Here is an 8161-nt window from a genome sequence, read left to right on the forward strand (position 1 = left end):
AAAAAAAATAATAAACCTATTGCTCCGTTTTTTTTCTGCAATGATCAAAATGTGTGCTAACAGCCGTTTTTGAATTAAAACAAACAGCCGTCACTGTCGACCATTTATTCCACAAAAACATACAATCAAAGCATGTGCACTGTAAAAGCCTTATTATGAAAATACTCATAACATGCCTGTTTTTAATTCATTAATCTTGTTTTTTTTTTTTCTGCTACTCCAGATCAACTTGTTTAAAATGAACTGCTGAACAGTTGGCATTGCTTTTGTCCACTTACATTCCATTAGCTCATTTCCTTCTTGACTACATTATAAATATTAAGTGAAATTAAAATACTTCAGTTCTACTGGAACTATACAAACATACTGGTGTAACAGTTGACACAAGTAGACTGTTTTTGTTTAAACGATGTAATTTGAAACTGGCGTAATTCCGGCAGTGTTATCAGTGCGCTACACGCAGCGGTGGCAAGTGCAGCTGCTGGTTAGACACCAAGCGTCAATCTATAACTTTGCTGCTGGTAACTGCTTCTTTTTCAGCCAGTCCGCTAAGGAGTCTTAGTATCAGTAGTCCTAAGTAATACCAGATATACAAGTTCTTAAACATCCATCTTCAGGGAACAGGAGGTCCATGTTTCTTTGTGGCACAGCAGTTGTGGAGGCTCATTTCTCTGAAGTGTGTAGTTAAAACGGGAGGATCCATTGCTCAATGAGTCAGTTTTTAAAAAGAAAAATGCACAAACACTTCTGAAAGGTAGGCAGCAGGTGTTGAAGGTAAAGTGCTGACCCTACAAAGGCGGGTTACTGTTTGAACAGTTCAGAATATCCCTCGGCGTCTGTTCCTCCATTCCAGTGAAGCACCAATCTCCTTCAAATGTTCACGTCTTTATCACATAAAATATACAATGACCCACAATCTCATTAGTTTATGTTAATGCTATCCTAGAAATTTGTACAACCAAACTGATTGTTAAACCACAGTCTCACATCTGTACAACTGAGAAAGTAAGGTCACTAGATGGGCGAAAAACAAAGGGTATGGGGTTTGTTTTTTTCTTTTTTGGCAATTGAAACGCAACAACCTGTTTTCACACAAATGCAAATTAAGCAAATACTGAAATTTGAAAGGAACAGTTTAGAATTCGGCACAAGGTTGAGTCGGTTGACGCTGTCACAAATACTCTCCTCAGTTATCAAATGTGAACAAAATCATGGCTAAAAAGGTCAACTGGCAGAAATATAAAGCTTGACACACGGTATGCGACCACAAACCAAGCTCACGTTTCCAGACAAGAACTACCCTGCATGTATGACACCACCGCTTTCATCTAATGGAGTTCTGAGATGCACAATAAAGACTTTTATAGCGGTTCAGATTTCAGCTCCTCCACTTTGCCTTCCGAAGTCGGCCACCTGCAGAGCAAAAGGAAAACAAGTTACAGTATTGTGAACATTGTCATTTGAACAATGGGATCCAAAAATGGTATATAGCTTCATACATTGTACAGCGCTAACACCTTTACGCCCAAGTAACTCAACTAATACATGTATGAAATAAGGCCAACAAGTTTTAAAATATTCATGTAAATGCTGAAAAATCTTTATGAAGCAGATTGAGATATGTTTTCTGAAAAAGGACAAGCTTATCACTAGTTAGCATGCTAACATCTCCATAAGATGTCTTGTAAATCACTTTAGAGTTGATACAGCACTTTTAGAACTAGCAATACTGTTCACTAACTTTTACAAAATACTGACATGGTCGCGGCCACGTCACTGCCAGTTAATTTCCGCGTTAGGTCCGTCACTGGTGGGAAAATCCGCGGCTGTCAGCGTTTTACCATAGAGATACATTGTGTACGTGGGAGTGGTATTTGCTCTTGAATTCCAGATTTAAGTATTTGATTTTTGTTATGTTTCTGTTGTTGGGACCTTAGTGTGGCCTTCAACTGTTCAGAGGCTTTGGATAATATCGCCCGGGCGCGATATAAAATCAAATTAGCAGCAGCAGGACTGGCATCTTGTCCCTAACAACATGAAACTGGACGATGGAAAAATGATCCCGCACAATGGCCAGATGTTCAATATCCTGATATTTATTCCAACCTCATAGACACACCAGGTATTTTTGTATTTTATATCATTTACAGGCCCGGATCCAGACTGGTTTGGACCAATGCAGTTGCATCGGTCAGATTTTTTACGCATTGTTCGTCATCGATTAAAAAAAAAAAATCTCCAATAATCCCGAATACTGCCGAACGTGTCCCGGTGGTGAACACAGCTTTTGATTTGATCCCACAATGCACCACGCAGGTGGATCAAAACAAACATAGCATCAGTCCAGTCGAGTCAATGATCATGGCATCCAGGAAAAACGTTGTGCAAGGAAAATTGGGCAAAAATGGTGAGTGGTTTATAAATAGTTTTCAGACAATAGTGTGGTTTGAAAGGCATTCTATGATGACTGAAATTACATTTTCGGTAGTTTTCCAAATAAATCGATGGCCGAAACTTGGGGAAAAAAAAACCCCAATTGCTCAGTCGCTGTCAATTGTTGATGACGATGATATCAGACATGCCACATGCATTGATTGTAAAAGTATTTAATTTATCCATAAATCATCATGGAAGTATGCCTGGTTTAAGTATATTTATGCCACACACAAACTTTCAGATTGGAAAACATTTTATTTATTTACTAAACACGTATCTGAATAAGGCACCCATTCGGTTACTTGGCATAAGACACTTTCCGATAAAGAAATTAAATCGTTGATACACAGAACTTTCTTCATATTTTAAATACACTGTAAATTGGTAGTTCTATTTTTCTTCCGGAGCGAATAAATACTATTAGAAATAAATTCTATAAAATTCCAAAAACTAAATTTGTAGATCTATTTTTTTTCTTCTGGAGCGAATAAATATTAAAAATAAATTCTATAAAATTCTAAAAACTACACTGTAAATTTGCAGATCTACTTTGCTTCTGGAGCAAATAAATTCTGCAAAATTGTAACTTGATTATTTTTAAATTATAGGTAAGTTCCACAGCCATGTGATACACAAAAAAAAAAGAGTGAAGATTTTTGAATAACGACACGTACGATTTTTATTTTATCATTGGGCAAAAATGCATCTGTCAGATTTTCACTCTGGATCCAGCCCTGGTTTATGTCGTGTATGTGTTGTGAGCTATTCGGCCAGCTGCTGATTATTTCCCCCAAATGCATGATCGATGTGATGCATAATCCGCTTGGTGTGTCATGATGGATTATAATTTTCTTTATGGCTTTTGGTACAGCCCACAACCTCACATTGCCGAGGCATTAAAAACAAAACGGTAGTGAAAGTGAAAAAGCATCAATTTACGTTGTCCGCTATGGATTGTTTACACGCCAGCCAGCCGGTGTTACTAAGAGCTCACAGACAGAGTTCCCAGATGTGCGACCGAGTCAATAAAAATGTCAAACATATTAATTTTGAATACAAATTGCTGTTTCCGATCGTATTACACCGTCTGGGATTATTTTGTTGAAGTGAACAACCAGCTAATGTCACGCTGCCTTTTACTTGGATTGTTGCGTCGCTCCACGTTTGCATTAAAAAAAAAATCATCTATTTTTGCCCCACTTAGCTAATGGTATGCAATTGTTGTCTCTTCACACTGCTAAATATCCACTCTCATTGAAAATGAATGGCCTCTGTCACTTGTGGCTAATGTGACCGAATGGTAAGGCCGAAGTCTTTAGGGTCCTGCTGCTTGCTGTAATACTGTATGGTTGTGAGACCTGGATACCAGTGACCTAAGTTGACGACTGACTGGATGTCTACAGTCCTTGGTCACTTTAGTTTTATCCTGGGTCGGGTACTGCTGGAATGATTTGTCAAATGAAGGGTTGCTTACATGAGGTGCACGGTTTGCACGGTGATGTACACACACACAACTCATCAAAATCAGTTTTTTCCAAGCATCTGGAACTACTAAACATGAATTTGAATGTTAGCATTGCGAATATTAGGATGCAACCCAGATTTATTTATTATTTATTATTTGCTCATTAGCTAAGACAGTTATTTAAAAAAACATAATTTTCATCATTTCAATACATGTATTTTTAGTACAAGTCTTTATTTCGATTGGAGTGCCTTAAAGCTTGTTTCAGGGAATGGTGTGTGTATGCTTTATGCTAAAACCCAAAGTTTACTGACTAAGCAAAAAGCTAATTAATATAGCTTCATATTTTGTGTTTTATGAAAGTGGTCATTTACAATTTGGGGGTACCCTCATTAAACCATGTTTTGACTCCTTCAAGTAGTCAAAACATGGATTGCAGCCCAATATTTTCAATGTTAACACTCAAATTAATTTTTAGATATCCAGAAAAGAAAAAACAAAAACAGATTTTGTTAACTTGGGTGTGTGCTAAAATACCTTGGCCATATGAGCACAAAAATAGGAAACACAATTTGACCACTTAAAAAGGTCAAGGTTAGTCATTGTTGAACTTGCCCAAGGTCTGTGTCCTAAGAATGCTCCTTGTGAATTTGAAGACCCTTGCGGTAATAGGAATGGAGCTATGCTGAGTACAGATTGACAGGCAGACGGATGATGGACGCAAAGTCTTAGCAATACCTGATGGCCATATTTTGGCCTAAGGTAAAAATGACATGTTTAGTGGTTTTTAATACATATACTTAAATCTGTTATAGTATCTACTGCATTACAATAGTAGGAAATAACAAATGAAAAGCCATAGAAATATACCACAATGCAACTTGAACAAAGGACCCTTTTGCGACAAGTAAACACACAAGTCCAACTAGAGTAAGAAAAGTACTACTGAGTGAAACATATGCTGAACCAGCTTCCACATTTAGAAGTACTTCAGCAATGTATTGATGCGTTGACTTACCCACTATCTTCTTGGACAGATAAATTGGTGGACAGCTTATCGGCTGACGACTGACACGTAGACTTTGACAATCCACGCAACCCTATAAGAACATAGTGATCTGAGTCTCCCTCATGGTCCTGAACATTTGACAACTACATTCTAATTAGGTAATAATATTATTACCATTATCGTTGTTGTAATTACTGTTGTTAATACTGCCACGACTGCTACTTTATAAAAAAAATGACCATGGTTGTGTCACTGTGCAAAATATCTGGAACGACCAGTATTGTATCCAGCTATGTACGTATTTCGCTGACCTCTACAGGCAACCAGTGTGAACTGTAATGCAATTCAAATACAGTCAAAAGATGAAAGAATGACGACTGTTAACGTCCAAAGAAATGCACACTTCAAATTAAAATTGTGTAAATCTTAGCAAACTAATTCTGATGATGGGAAATGAATGAAACGGCTTGAATTACTTTCTTTGCCATCTGTTGCTGAAAGCTTTATTCTCATTCACATAAAATCCTTAGAAGATTGCCTTGCAGCATGAGAAGTTGGATGTCTATAAACTTCCTACTTTTAAACTCTGATAAGACTGAAATGATGGTTCTTGGTCCAGTGAGACATCGGCATCAATTTGACCAGTCAACGCTCAGCCTCGACTCGTGTGTCATACATCACACTGACAAAGTGAGGAACCTTGGGGTAATTTTTGATCCTTCGTTGTCCTTTGGCCTCCACATTAGAAATATTACTAGGACTGCTTTTTTCCACCTGCGAAATATAGCGAAGATTCGTCCCATCCTGTCTATGGCTGATGCTGAGACCCTGATCATGCATTTATCTCTTCTAGATTGGACTACTGCAATGTTCTATTTTGGTTTACCGCAGTCTAGCATTAGGGGTCTCCAATTGGTTCAAAATGCTGCAGCCAGACTTTTGATACGAAGCAGAAAGGTCGACCACATTACACCCATTTTGGCATCCCTTCACTGGCTTCCTGTCCCAGTGAGATCAGATTTTAAGGTTCTGCTGCTAACCTATAAAATTATTCATGGACTGGCACCTCCCTACTTAGCTGACCTAATTAAACCTTACGTACCAGCCTGGGCTTTACGGTCTCAGGGTGCAGGACTACTTTGTGTCCCTAAGATGAATAAGAAATCTGCGTGTCACAGACCTTTCTCTTGTCGTGCCCCTGTTCTGTGGAATGGTCTCCCTGCATCAATAAAACAGTCAGATTCTGTGGAGATTTTCAAGTCCAGACTTAAGACGCACTTATTTTCCCTTTCATATGGCTAGCATACTGGTACAGTTTTGTTTTACGCTTTTTACTCTTTTAATTCATTTATTAGTAATTGGAGCGGGCTGCGGCCTCAACTTTACCTAAATTCTGGGTCTTTTAGTGAAGTTTAGGGCTAGTGGCTGGCGATCACCTTAGTATTCTTCTGTTTTTCTTGTTGTTTAATGCTGACAAATTATACAGTATTTTTTGTCTTTCTGATGCCTGATTCTGTTTTTTCTCTCTGTTTAAGGTGCAGCTCCATCCAGAGATGGGAGTTGTATTTGTGTTGGCGATCCTCCTGTCCTGTGCGCCAATAGCATTTCTTGTATATTCATCCGTGAATTGTTCTGTGAATTTTTCTGTAATTTATGTTTGTAGCATGGCCCAAGCAGAGGGTCACCCCTTTGAGTCTGGTCTGCTTGAGGTTTCTTCCTCAGAGGGAGTTTTTCCTTACCACTGTTGGTCTGGGCATTGGTAAGGTTAGACCCTACCTGTGTGAAGCATTTTGAGGCAACTCTGTTGTGATTTGGCGCTATATAAATGAAAATAAATTGAAATTGAAATAGAATTTTTTGCTGTTTAACTAGATGCACATTGGTTAAAGAAGGACTCCAGAAATTTACCACCTAGGGTGTATTTTTTTTTTTTTTTTTTTTTTTATGTTTTGCGGTCAAGCTTTCACTAGGGACAAGTGAATTGCTGAGGTGGGGCTGGTTCCGTCCAACACCTGTAATGACTCAGTGACCAGCAGCAACAGGGGAGGACAGCTAGGCTAAGGTAATTAGCTAAGTCTGTAATTGTTGCCTTAAAAGTTTTTTTTTTTTTTTTTTACATTTTGTGAATGTTCACAAGTTTAGCTCTGTGTGGAAATGATTCATACAACCACACATAATTAGTCAGTTAGCTTTTGTGTTCTGCATCTTGTTAAAGCTCAAAACAAATAATTCACTGATTGAAATAATTTTTGTCCCAACGGAACATATGAACCCCAAAACGTCTAAAAATCTAGCCAAGATTTTTCTCCTATGAGTTAGTCAACATGTGTTGCAAGTCATTGTTACAAAGCGAAAAAAAAATCTGACTAAAATGGAGAGACTTAACCTAAGTGGGACTGCTGCTGCACTATGTAAAGTCCACAATGTCACACCAAATTGTTGTAGATGGTTTCTAATACTTGGAAACTTTTGGGGTGACTTAGTGGTTAGCACTGTTGCCTCGCAGCAAGAAGGTTATGGGATCGATTCCCACCTGTGGCCTTTCTGTGTGGAGTTTGCATGTAGATGGTTTCTAATACAAAGAAGCTTTTGGGTGGCTTAGTGGTTAGCACTGTTGCCTCACAGCAAGAAGGTGATGGGATCGATTCCCACATGTGGGCTTTCTGTGTGGAGTTTGCATGTTCTCCCCGTATTTGCGTGAGTTCCCTCTTGGTGCTCCGGCTTCCTCCTACATCCAAAGACATGCAGGGTAGGCGAATTGGAAACTTCAAATTGTTTAGTGTGTGCAGATGTAAATGTGTTTGTCTGTCTGTCTATATGTGACCCTGTGACATATTTTTCTGCTGGGATAGGATCCAGCCCCCCTGACCCTTAATTGCAATAAGCGATTGAAGGTCAGTGAGTGAATGGAAACATCTGCACAAATCTCATGTTATTTTTAGTAGGCTTCAAAAGACTGATATGTACATAAAACACGCAACAACAAACAAAAATATTGCGCCGCCCGGGAATCGAACCCGGGTCGCAAGAATGGGAATCTTGCATGATACCACTACACCAGCGGCGCAACTGAAATTTAAGTCTTCAATTTGCCCTTTTATAAGGAGCGATCGTAAGTGTTATTATTGCATGTTTTTTTATTGACCAAAGGTCGCATTGGTTTAAGTACAATTAAAGTTACCTTGATGACAAAGCGTTCGATATTCACTCGAAACGCTTCATGAACAAGGGGAGTAGTAAAATTGTTGCTC

The 8161-nt window shown here is 38.6% G+C and overlaps 1 non-coding gene across 1 annotated transcript; it reads right to left on the reverse strand.

Moving 5' to 3' along the window:
- Positions 1 to 7906: 7906 nt before the first annotated feature.
- Positions 7907 to 7977, reverse strand: trnag-ccc. Its single transcript has one exon. It is a non-coding gene; the product is annotated as a tRNA-Gly (tRNA).
- Positions 7978 to 8161: the final 184 nt, after the last annotated feature.

This window comes from Thalassophryne amazonica, chromosome 18 (genome assembly GCF_902500255.1).
Source record: "Thalassophryne amazonica chromosome 18, fThaAma1.1, whole genome shotgun sequence".
In the NCBI taxonomy this organism is placed as follows: Eukaryota; Metazoa; Chordata; class Actinopteri; order Batrachoidiformes; family Batrachoididae; genus Thalassophryne; species Thalassophryne amazonica.